Below are 13,641 nucleotides of genomic sequence, written 5' to 3'. Positions count from 1 at the left end.
ATGCTAGGCCTTGCTTAGCATGAGCACTCTCTCACACCACTCACTCTCTCAGAGGCAGCATGCACTGTGCCCCCATCCCCATCCATAGGATGGCCATGACCCCAGGCTCGCAGGTAGGGAAGCGGCAGTGGTGGAAGGGTGGCAGGCAGGAGAAGTGGCAGTGAGTGGGTAGGTAGCAGTGGTGTGTGGGAGTGAAGCAGCAGCTGTGCAGGAATGCAGGGTCTGCGCTGGTGCCCTGGGGCCAGGGTCAATGGGGGCCCAGGCTAGAGCGGCAGGAGCATGGAGCACAAACTGGTGGGGGCACAGGGTCTGCCTGGCTCCATTGTGTACTTAGTGTGAGCTTAATGGGGCTGACATGCAGTTTCTGGGTTCTCTGCCTGAGTCGCTCATCTCTGGGGGGAACTCCATACAATGGAGCTGGTGGCCCAGCCACACTCACTGCCATGTGCAAGTCATGGGGAAAGCCAGGGAGCTCTGCACTATGGAGCCAGACCAGTTCTGGCCTCTCCCTGCAGCCCTGGTCAAGCCCCATGGCCTACACTGCTGGCTTTATCATGCAGGGCTCCCCTGGCAGCACAGATCTTGGGTGGAGAGCTCAGGAGCTGCATGTGAGCCCAATGTGATGGAGCCAGTGGCCCAGCCACATTCCATCTTGGGACTTGCTAGGACCGCACACTGCTGGGGGACTCTGGCTCCCCTGGGCCATGAGCACCCCAAGGGCCTGCTGGCTGCTGCTGGTACCAGGGGATGTGGACAATGGGGTGTGGGGGTGAGGGGAATGTTTGTAAGGGAGGGGCCACATGCATACCCCATCATACACATGCACCCAGATACCCCTGTGCACACCCCACACATGCATCCCCACCAGCTACACCCCCCCACACACACACTGACAACCCCCAACCAACCCCATACGCACCCAACACTCCACATCCCCCCACAATATAGAAGAATAAGACTTCATTTTGAGCAATAGTGCAATTGCCTCTATATAAACTATGCAAATGCACATAAGTCAGGACAAAATTATTTTTTAAAGTAAAATGTAAATATGTTATAGTAGATGTTTGATTTTTAGTATATAATTTGTTTTTTTTGTAGTTCCAAGATAGCAACCCTCCCTCCCAAAAGGAGTACTTCTGGGGGCAAGGGGAGGGACTTCCAGTGGCAAGTGTCAGGGGTTAAGAGTGGGACTTCCAGTCCTAATATGATGACCAGGGAGCAGAGCTGCTGTCAAGGGGTGGAGCTACCCTTGTGGCCCTTGACAGCTCACCAACACTCATTAAGTGGCCCTCCAGCCAAAATAATTGCCCACCCATGTTCTAGATAGTTGTCAAACTATTGGCAACAACTTAGCTTCTTGCAGGATGAAGCATTGAGATGGAAGATTGCATTTTTTTGTGCTTTGGTGAGATTTAGCCATATTTACTCAAATCTGAAGTCATCTAGGATTTAAGACAACCCCCCAATAATTAGATTCTACAAATGGAAAAATTATAAAGGTATTATAAGTTTCCATGTATAGAATCTAATTATGGGATGATTGTGTAGCAAGACCAGGCCCCAGGGGCAGGTGTGATACCTCCTGGTGGCTACACAGCTCCTGCCCCACTCTAGCTCTTTGGTACCCTCCTGTTTTCCTTTTGCCTGCCATGCTTGATGGAATAGTTTTTATTGTAGAAGGGAGGCTGCCTCAGGGTCCCTCCTGTACCCAAATGACCTTCAGTCCTATCCTTCAAGCCCTAAGGGGCAGCCCTCCTGGCCCCATTCATGGTTCAGGGTATTAGTTTCCTTAAGTTCTGTTTGTGGCCTCCTCCTGCCCCTACAGCCACAGACATGCCTCACAGATGTTACTTCATGTCTACAGGGCCCTCTGGCCTGTCTATCATACTCCTGTCAGTCTGCTGGGTCCCTGACCTTGGCAAGGTTCCCTTTTCTCTGGGTCCCTGGTCCTAATGTCTCTCCAGGCTTTGGCTGTCTTGGCTTACACCTGCTCTAGCTCCAAGCTTCAGCTATCTGGGCACCTGGCCCTCATATAGCAGCTATAGCCCTTTCCCAGCCTTTCGGGTCCCTGACCCCAGATCAGACTGCTTCTGTTACACTAGTCCCAGCCTTCAGGGTCCTATCCCCCAGGCTGAACTGTAACCAGTGGCCTTGGCTTTTCCAGCCTCAGCCAGCACCCTCCCCACAGCCCTCTGGGTCCCTGACCCCAGGCAAGACTGCCTGACCCTGGCCTTAGCTCTCTCAGCCTTGGCCTAATGCTGTACACCAGCCCCAGTCTTCTGGGTCCCTGGCCCCCAGCTAAACTCCCTGCTTCTTAGTGCCCTGCCTTGCACCCCTATATGGCCTCCATATTTACTACATAGCCACAAACCAACTGTCCAGTTCTTAATCAGAATATAGATACAAGCCCCTGGCTGTATAACAAAACCTCCTCCCCCACTGCGTCATAGCTTCCCAGAAAGCTATGAATCCCCTTTCCTCTTTACTTGCAGCTCTTGCAGACTTCTTGGTTTCCAGTCCCTCTCTTGCAGTCCTATGCAGGAACTCCTCTCTCTACCGCCTGCAGGACCAGACTGACCACCTGGTCTCAGGCACTGGCCTCAGGCACTGGCCTCATGTGCCTCCAAAGTCCCACCCCTTCTGGTCAGGTGGTTCTCCAGCCACCCAAGGGGGTTTCCATTTTGGGCCTGATGACCAGCCACCCTTTGCTTGCTGCAGACTAACCTAGCTGTTCGCAGATTCTACTTCTGCACTGCCGAGATGTCTACGCCTTAGCTGCTCATCTTGTAGCATCTGGCCTTTGCCCAGCTGCTGGCCTCAGGCAGCAGGGTCCTGAGATAGTCCCTTCCCCAAAAGTAGCTCTTATGCCAGCTAATACTGTCCTGCTCGTTTCCCTACACCTACCCTGTACTCGACTGCTGGTCCCACCCAGCAAGCTTAGCATGCTGCAACATCCTCTTAAAGTAACAGGAGCCTCTGGCTCCCTGTTACAGGTTGTCTTAAAATACTATATTTATGCAACTATACTTTTTTTTTTTCCCCCTCCCAGTTTTTTCTCCCTCGTCTTGGATTTGAGGGAAAAGCGGGGGGGGTTGGGGGGAGACTGCTGCTCTGAGTCTAACCTAAGCTCAGGGTTGGACCTGTCCCCACACCTGCCCCTCACTGTTTTCCCACCACTTCCCCCTTGCCACCACTGATGCTTACTTTTGGTCTCCAGCTCTGGCTCCAACCTTACTTCATCCCGGGGCATGAAGCATGTAGTTTCTCCAGCCTGAGCCCCCTACCCACCTCTATGTAGCAGTGACAGAAGCAGCACTGCTCAGGCTTCAGCTCTAGGACCCAACTGGAGCTGCTGCTGCCACAACAGCTGCTGCATGGTCAGACTGGGGCTGGAGCAACCATATGCTCCATGTGCCAGAGCTAGAAGGTAAGCAGTGGGCTGGGGTGGGGGAGCAGAGGTGGCAGGAGGCAGCAGGTAGAGGGCAGGTACCGGCGGGGGGAAGACATGGGGGTCAGGTGTCAGGGAGGCAGTCACCAGGGACAGGGACAGGTGCTGGGATAGGTGGCAGGGGGAAAGTTATTGGGGGACAAGGGGTAGGGGCCAGGCCATTTATCTCCCCTGCTGCCTATCCTTGCACTGCACTGATTCCCCTACTGTCTGTCCCCCATACCTGACCCCCTGCCACTGCTTTCCCCACTGCAGCAGTTGGTGGGGGGATGAATTTAAGGTGACTCTCCAGTAATTAGATTCTATACTTAGAAATCAAAGACTAATGTATACATTTTTCATGTATAAAAATCTAAATATGGGGGGGGAGGGGAGCATATTAAATTCAGCCTTGTCCTGGATTTGGGTAAATATGGCAGCCCCCCTTCCCCCCCTCCCCCCGCTGCAATGGGGAAAGTGGCTGGGGAGGCAGACAGCAGGGGAGTCAAACTCCTGCTCCTTATCTCCTCTGACCTTGCCCCTGCTGCTTTTCTCCCCTACCACTTGCTCCTCGTGCTGCCGCCTGCCTCCCTTGGCACTTCCCCCTCTTTGCCTGTACCCCCTTGTGCCTGCCCTTCCTATCATTCCCTCCACCCCCTCCTTTCTTACTGCTTACCTTGAGTCCTGACTCTAGAGCCAGAGCTGGATCTGCTGCCATCACTGCTTCCTAGGATCAGAGCCAGCATATGCTCAGTGTCTCAGGCTGGAGTGGGGACTCAGGGTAAGTGGCAATGGCAGGAGGAGAGGCAGGTTGGTAAGGGGCAGGAGGGGGGTTGGAATGGTAGGGGACAGGGCAGTAGCTGTGGTTCTACCTCTGAGGCTGGGTCAGGGCTAAAGCCAGAGCACCCACCTCCCCCCTACCCACCTCCTGTACTTGAATTCAAGACAAAAAGCTTCTCACCATGTTGAGATGGAGAAAAAAAAAAAAAAGAAAACATTTGTCTTGAATTCGAGTAAATACAGTAAATGCTTTTGTCAGTCTAGGTCTAAAGCTGTGTCTTCTGGCTAATTTCCTGTGCTTTACCATGAACATGGTACTGTTCTACAGGGGCTGCTTTTAAGCCAGAAGCAGTGTAGCCACATTCACACAACACTTCATGTGAGGTAATTAACACTGAGTGATAGTGACAATTAGTTTGCCCCATTGTACCTCATCCACCAACAGCAGCGGTCACCAACCAGTGGATCTTGATCCACCGGTAGATCTCCAAGCCTATCTGAGACTTGGGGGGTGGGGTGGGGGGCTGAGTGCCCACATGCGTGCATGTGCATGCCCCAGCCCAGCAGGTCAGTCTGTGGGAGAGAGAAGGGGCATGGACTAAACTGAGGCCCCCTGCAGTAAGGGACAGTGCCAGAGGCAGGAGTAGTGGTAAGCTGTGTGTGGCCCCAGCCAGGTCAGACTTATTTGGGGGCATGTCTTTTTATCAGGTAGTTTTTTCTCCCTTGATCTGCCTCCCCCACTTCCACCAGACTTACCTGCTGGGAGGGGTGGGGTGTGGCAGCAGCACACAGTAGATCTTGGGTTGCTTTTAAGTACCAAAGGTGATCTCCTACTTAAAAAGGTTGGAGACCACTGACCTAGAGTATTACCCAGCCATAGCTACATTGCTTCCACAGTTTAGTAACATGGCCCTCTTCTAGGTACCTGGGAGACTCCCTGGATTCATGCAGCAATTAGATAGCAAAGCAGGCAGCACCAGGTCACAAGCATCTTCAGCAGGCAGGAGCTCCTTCCCTGTCAGTTGCTAGAGAGAATGTGTCTCTACTAGTTACATCCTGGGCTTATATATCCCACAACCTTGCCTCCTGCCAGTCAGGTGATGTCGGCAGGTGCTGCCCAATTACCCCCTTAGGCTGTTATCCCAGCAACCCACAGTTGGGGAGCTCTGCTTAGCCTGCCAAGCTCCCTGGCCAGGTTTCTTCAGCCTTAAAGGAGCAGGCACCTCTTAATGCCCTGATACACAGTCAAAATAGGGAATAAGTTATGTGGAAACTAACGTTAAAAGCCATTTATATGCATACTATTAGCAAAGGATTGCAGGCACTTAAGAACCATCACTTTTAATCAGAGGACAATACTTTAGAGAATACCTACAGTCTGAAGACCATGCTAGAGCTGTGATCATCATGGGAAAATGAGTATTCTTTCCAGAATTTTATGGATTTCCTTTTAATAAACAATATGTTAAAGACAGACAGCAAATATAATATAAATTCCAGTCATTTCACATTTTTACTTGCACTGTCTTTAGAGAATTCTACTGCAAATGAAATGGACCCAGATTTTAATTTTTTTGTTGATAAATGAAATCTTTGGATACATAGGTCTCCTTCCATGAGTGGAAACATTTTGGTCCAAATTGCACTCCAGTGTAATTGGTTCACAAGTCCAGAGTTGAATTTGGACTCAGTATGTTTCTGTGTGGGTTAACTGTTATTAATCTGTGTTTGTTCACTATTGTTTGGTGCTGTCAAAGGCCTACAGCATTGTAATCTCAATATTATGAGAATTCAGCAAGGTCTCAGTTCAATTAACTAATTAGGTGACTCATTCTAAACATAAATTAGCATTATCAGGTCCTTTGAAATGATTGTTGAAGCATTATTATTAATTTTCTTGTTGAAATTGTTATAGCCATCATCTGCTGCTATCAGACAGCATTTAGAGAAAATGCATTGAGATGCACAGCAGGAACTCTTTGTAGGCATAAAATGAACATGGTTGTCCAAGTGATCTCCAATTAGGAAGCCTATTGTATAGCAAAAACATTACTTCTGTGCTATAATGTGATAAGATAAGATAATTAATTACCTATACTAGTGGAAACTACATTTTGTGTTGAAGGAGTATTTAAATACATATGATGGTACAATACCTATTACTTAAGACAAAAACAAATCCTGTTATTTCTAATAATAAAAGATCCTGCTTCCATTAGAGTCATTGATATTCACTGGGGATACAATTAGACTCAAATACTAATTTTAACCAAACCTATAGCATTTTGTTATAAAGTAAGAGCATGGCTGTGAGAGGTGTATACCATTGTAATTAATGTTGCTTACCTCATGTTCATTTTAAAAACTATATTTTGAAGGTATTGGCTTTTAAAGTAAGAAATCCAAATGATGCATTAAATCCAACATTCATCATGGAAGGAAGAATCTGTTTAAATAAATGATGATTCAGAGAGATTACACTGTTAAGAAAGAACTGCAAGAAATAAATGGCAAAGGAAAAATGCACTTAAAATAATAGTTTTCTTTCCTGTAATTCCCATAAGCCCCTTTGCCTTGGATGTGCAAAAGAGCTATAAACTGACTGGACCTTCCAATTTGAGGATTCCGCCAACTCCACTGGGGAGTATTCCTGTTGGATGCTGATCTATCTTCAGGAATATAAATACCTTTAACAATCTGAACATTGAGACCCTAACTTCCATTTGTATTTCAATGGGTTTTGGACACCAAAGTCCATTAATCTTCTCTGAAAATCCCAACTCTAATAGAACAAGATGGTTTGGAAGATGCTAGTAGTGGTCAATAGCACAATGATTGACAGTTGCTTGACTCCAATAGGTTTGTATGGTATTTGAAGGCAAAATCTGGTGCACTTCATAGTTTGGGTGAGCCAGACTTCTGGAATATGTAAAAAGCTGCCACTGCTCCCTGCTTGGCTTGAGGATGTAATGTATACATGGCTAAGTGGGAGTGACTCAACCATTTGCAGTATTCTATCTGTATTTTCAAGTTTGCTTTTAGTATGTGAAAGCTGTCATCAGGAACCAGTTCCTTGGCCCCTAATCCATCTATTTTGAGCTGCTCCACCTTCCTAAAATCTTACTTGTATTTTTTGTTTCTAAAATCTGACCTTGTATTTGAGCATATTAAAACCATGTTATTCAAATAAAACGAGTTTACAAAGCTAGCCTGATGATTCAATATAACTATATCTCTCTCAGTACTCATTATTTACCACCCAAGCAATTTTTGTATCATCTGCAGACTTTACCAAGAATGATTTTATATGTTCTTCCAGCTTATTGACAAAAATAAAAAGTTAGCAAAACATTAGCATTTTCCCCAGACCTTTAGAACATCCATAGCATTGTGATATTTGTTTTTTAAAAATCAATCTCGGTCAACCACTTTTAAAACTCCTAGATGTATGTTATGTGGGTTTCAAAATTATTTAACAGTAATGCTTGCTGCTTAAGATTCTCTGAAGACACTGTTAGAATAGAAAGTATTTCATTATCTCTATAAGGTATATATATATAATTCAGCTTCTTTTAAATTACAAAACAGAAATATCAATGTAATTCTATAGCATGTAATATATTTTATAATGCTGATAGTGACACTGTAAAACAGTATCTGTAAAAATAAATTAGGAAATTATAACACATGTACCACTTCTCACAACTTGAATAAGGAGGATCTACACTCATTCAGAAGCTTTAACTAGACACCTTCAAATAAAGCATAAACTGTAACTTAGATTGCCACAGAACTCTCTTGTGAAATTGGTCCACGTGGAACACTTTCTCTTGTCAGTGTTGTGCTGTATATTGGTCCAGATTAAGGAAGTGCACTTCATTTGGTAATACATATAAAGACACTAAACAACATAAATTATTCAGCTGTAACTTGAAACAGTATCTGCACTAAATCATATTTCACATTCACATTTGAAGCTACTACTGTGTTGCAGGTGTGACAATCCCTGGCCCTTGCCCCTGTGGGAGAACAGTGGTTGCCTTCTATTTCTTTTTTAACTGTTTACATTTTTACTTCAATCATAGTTTGTCTTATCTCTGCCCCTGCAGGAGGGCAATCATCCGTGAGATTTGCCACGAATACATTGAGGCTGATGTATCTAATGGAACCTGTACTTATAGCCAGACCTGTCAATAACCTTAGCACCATTACTGGAGATAGCTTTTCACAAGATTGGCTTCTTCTTGCAAAGATTATTCAGTACCGTATGCGCAAACAACAGCAGCCATTATTGCTCTTTATTTCCCATCTCTACCTTCCTTACACTAAAGCATCTCTTTATTATTATTTGTGACAGCAATAAAGAATAGCTCAGTCTTTGCCATCATTTGATAACAACAATTCTTAGAACTGTTTACAGTTCAAAGTGCTTTTGCAGTCATTATCTAATTAATCTACACAACAGCTCTACAAGGCAAATAAGGTAGATTTAGCCTCATTTCATAGATGGGGAAACTGAAGCTGTGAGTTTAGTGCCCTGATTTTTCAACTGTGCTATGCATACTTAGCTCTCCTTTGAAGTTAAATACAGCTATGAATAAACAGACCCTCCAAAAACAAGCAACTTGCTCACGACTACAGAGAAAACTACTGTCAGAGCATGGGAGTTCCTTATTCTTAGTGTCAGTCAGATCACTTTACTATTCCTCTCTTTCTGATTTCCCACACATTTCTCATACGAAGTATAGGGCACTGATGACATGCTGGAATTTACACATGCATCTTCCTAGATGGATTTGATTTAAAGTTTCAATGCCACATAAAAATCGATAACATTTCATAACCTTCTGCATCAGAAGTTTCATCCCTTGCAGTCTTTAATCAGACTTCTCTTTGATATAAGGAGATGTCTTTGACATGTTAAAAGACTGCACAGGGTAATGCAGGCATAAGATTTCATATATTTTTATGCAACCATAATCTTAGAGACACTTTTTACAGAAAATCTAGTTATTTTGAAATAGTGTCTATGCGCTAAAAATCATGAACAAAATGCATTTCACTAATGCTTCCCTAATTCGTGGAGGTTGCTGTTTTACTAGTCACTATGATCCTTAATCAGTAGAGTTGTACAGCATGTAGATATTCAGTAAAGTGCTTAATAAAAATCATTTAATTCTAAATTACAAGAGTGCACTTAACCCTAAAGATATTAAAACTGATTGTTTGATGTATTGCAGTGAGTGGTAGAAATTTAAAAATAAAAGCTTCCTTTACTTACATCAAAGAGCACAAATCTTATAGCCCCCAGACATGAACCCATGTACTAATGTCATGATGGTATGCTATGATAAACTAATCCATTTTGGGCTTTTAAGCTGTAAATATGAAGTACTTGAATTTGATCAGTGACAAAATGAAGAACTAAGTTTCCAAGGAAAGAGCTAACATTAAGACCAGCTTCCTCTTACATGGCTCTTGGAGATCATCGCTCTGTGTTAGAGTATTTGCTGCTGTTTTACTAATCTGGTCTGTAGTATGTCAAGAAGTTTAATTGAGGCTGTAGCTTGAGCAGTGATAAGGTAAGCTTTTGCAGTTCCTGTAAATTCTTGTTAAGACATTTTGTAATATATGAAAGTATGCCCCTTCTATAACATATTATTAAACATTTATATCAAGTTCTCCTGCACTGGATGTGCTCCCTGAACAGATCCCTAGGACTACTGCCCTCTTCTCCTTCAAGCCCTCCTTGTAGATTTACTTCTATCATGAAACACACAAGAAATTGGCTAACATATTAGTGTCTTAGGGAGCTGAACACTCATCTTCTAATGGCTGTAAGATTTACAATTGCAAAAGTATGGAAGAGAAGTAATACCCTTAAAATCACTGACTGGTTTTCAAAAGTTTGGGAATTTTTAGTAACGGAAAAGATGTTCTACCTAGTCAGTGTTCTACATAGAAGAAGGCAAAAAGATGCTTACTTGGAAATCTGATAGAAATGTTTGGACTTTGCTAAAAAATAATGTTTTCCTGCCTCCAAACCAGAAAATGTGAGGGTTTTTTTTTAATATTGAAGTATAAGTTCTATGAACTAACATATCAGAATGAATTTGAAATGAATTTGAGGTTTGGGGGTAGGGATGAGTGGAGGATAATGGGATCTGTATTGTATAGAATTCTAGGGAGGAGGAAGGATGAATTATTATGCAGATATGAGGAAAGATGGAAGTTTGTATCAACAAAGGCATTCCGGAGCTGTGAAGGACTGGAGGCCAATGGGGAAAGGAGCACAAGACTTCTGTGGACACTGATTTGGGTTTTGGTAGGGCTGTTGGCAGGAGATTGGTATCTGTCTTTGTGTATATTTTGGGGACATGTAAAAATATGTAAAAATGTTGGATCTGTTATTTTATAAATTGGATTCATTAATAAATAAAGTTTTTAAAACTAGAAAATGGCTAGCAGAGCCTGTGTTTTGAAGAGATGGGAATGACTGGTACTTATACAACATGAAAGGCAACAGGTAGGCTTTTTTGGACTAGAGGTGATCAACCATTGTCACTGAATATGCCTCTTGATTTAAACAATTTTTTGGTCAAAATTAAGATTTCTAGGAAATGTCAGTTTTTATTTTATATTTAGGTTTTGTTGCTACAGAATGGAAAATTCCAAACCAAAATTTAGGTTTTTGGCAGTTTGGCTTTTGGAACAGATTTTTTTTTAAACGAGAACTCAAAGAATCTGAATTGCCAAGAAAAGGACAAATGTTTTTTGGGTATGTATGAAAATGTTTAATGAAAGCATTTGTTTAAATATTTGAGAAAAAAAAGCTTTGAAAACCAAAAATCTTTCCTTTTTTAGCATTGTTAGCTAACATTATATATTTTTGGGTTTTGTTAAGTTAGGAATCTTTTAATTCAATTTTTTATGGATAAAGGCCTCTTCTGTATTATTATAAACCAGACTCCCATGATATTTCAGTATACATGACAAGAAGTCTAGCTAAACCTTAACTGACCTTAAGTTTTAAAAAAATATTTTCCAAAACGTGTTTAATAAGACTTTAATAAGATCAGCCACAGATCAGTCATGTTTTGTACTTTTATATTTTTGCTTTTTAGGTTGCCAAATGGATTTATAGTTATAATGTTTTGTACTTTGTTGTTGTTTTTTAATGTTTCTGCTTTTGAGATGCACAGAATTTAGCTAAAGCCTATGTTGTATGAAGAAGTAGGGTATAAATAGACGTGTGTAAAATTATATTCTGAAGTTGCACTATTTAATTTTTGTAACACTGCAACAGACCTGAATTGGTAAACATACACTTTATGTCATTGATTGGTTATGGTCTTTATTGTTCAAGTTAATAAGCTAACTGAGTTGCGTCAGGATTCTTGTCTGGGCCTTTCTTCAAGTTAGAAATGCCTGATCGTCAATAGCAGCATCTTTCACAGAATAAAAAGCATTTTTCTATTAGTTCTAGTTTATAGGTATATATATTTTGGTGTACTCATTTCCCCAACCCCTCATATGTTGATTGTCCTCCTAGAATCTAGATCATATGCAGGGCAAGGACCCTGTCCACCTAGATTTCTGTACAGTCACCCTGACTAGAGTCTTAGGTGCTATTGTAGTACAAATAAAAGTAATAGTATCTCATATTAATGAGATTTTTTTTCCAGATGTTTTCATTTGCCAGTTTAATTCCCAGATATGTTTCCCACATGACCTGAATTTAAGGAAGAATTTCTGATAGGGTTTAGAAGAGTAGTGATGGATTACAATGCGTTACTTGTTTCATTCAGCAGATGTAGGAGAATGCATATTTTATTTTCTCCTGAGTGCTTCAGAGCCCTCATCTGAAAAGTATCAGTTGGCTGTGGTGAAAACAGTTTGCATCAGTTTAAATTCCATTGTACAATATTAAAACAGTCACGCAATTATGAAACATTTATCAAGAAACTTGTGTTTTATTTTGCTTTATCCCAGAAGATGTTTTAAGATCTTGGGAACAAAGTTGGAGGCATATAGAACATATTTCTGAGTTTAATTTTTATCTGCCAGAAATAATATTATTTGTCATTCATGAGGCTGAGTAAATATATTCCTTCTGCTACTGATGTATAATGAAAACATAATAATTATTGTTAACAGTAAAAATGTTCCAGTGTAATTATTAACAGTGGGTGCATCTGCACGAGACATTTACTGCGGAGTTGCCTAATTAGCTCTGTAGTAAACATCTTAGCATCTACACTATATATGCAATGCTATTAGGATAGAGTAAATTAATTAACTCTGCTGTAGGTTAGTATTTCTAAACACAAGTACTGTCCTACAGCAGAATTATTTACCCTGCAGCAACACATGTGTAAATGCTGATGGGGCTGGTTGCAGCATCTGGGTGCTTCAGTGCAGGGGCTGCCTAGTCGGAACAGCCCTGAACTAGCAGGCTAACCCCCAGGGTCCCCTGCCAACTGGGGCTGCTTTGCCCCAGCTAAACAAGCTGCAGTCCCAGGTGCACATGCAAGTGGCACACATGGAAGCAATAAACTCCAACACAATAAGTGCCAGAGTTTATTGCTTCACATTAATTGCATGTGTAGACGTGCTCAGTGAGAATCATTTCCAACATTCCAGTATAAAAAGTGTTAAGTTTGAAAAGCTTATTGTATGGACTCCCAACCTCAGAAAATAGTAAAGTTCACAAGCCATTTTGGGATTTGGAGGCCCGATTTATCCTCTCATTTATTCCCATTTAACTCCCCTGACTTTACTGATGTAACTCACTTTTTTATACTAATGCTCAGTGATAGCCTTTCATAGTACTTTGAAGGGTATCCCAACAAGATTTGTAGATCATTAGACTTTTCAGGGACCATGTTCAGGGTTTAGAAAAGCTGATTAGCTTTACAGACTGATTCTGAATTCTCATCTGGGTATAATTGAAGCCTCATTCTGATCTTACTGTAATTTTACATATAAGCAACTCAGTACATGGCTTTATGGTTAATTATTCAAAATTGTATATTGTGATAGGTAGGTGATGTAAAGGGAAAATGTAAAGAAAGAAGTAATAATAAACCCTTACTAAATAAAATGAATGCACAGTAGTTATCTAACCGAGGGCTGCCCAACTTCTGTGTGGCTAGGGGCTGTACACCTCCAGCAACACATTGCAGGGACTGCATGCCATTGGGTCATATGCTGCACAGGCAACATGCTGTGGGTGCCCCCCCTCCCATGTTGGTGGCTCTGCATGCCACACCACATGTTCTCTTATAGTTTCATAGTTTCATAGTTTCTAGGGTCGGCAAGGACCTTAGCAGATCATCTAGTCCGACTCCCTGCCATGGCAGAAAAGAGTACTGGGGTCAAACGACCCTAGCAAGGTGTTCATCTAACCTCATCTTAAAAACCCTCAGGGT

The sequence above is a fragment of the Gavialis gangeticus genome, unplaced genomic scaffold (genome assembly GCF_001723915.1).
Source record: "Gavialis gangeticus isolate Ggan-Ray unplaced genomic scaffold, GavGan_comp1, whole genome shotgun sequence".
NCBI classification, from domain to species: domain Eukaryota; kingdom Metazoa; phylum Chordata; order Crocodylia; family Gavialidae; genus Gavialis; species Gavialis gangeticus.
This window is presented reverse-complemented; position numbering follows the sequence as displayed.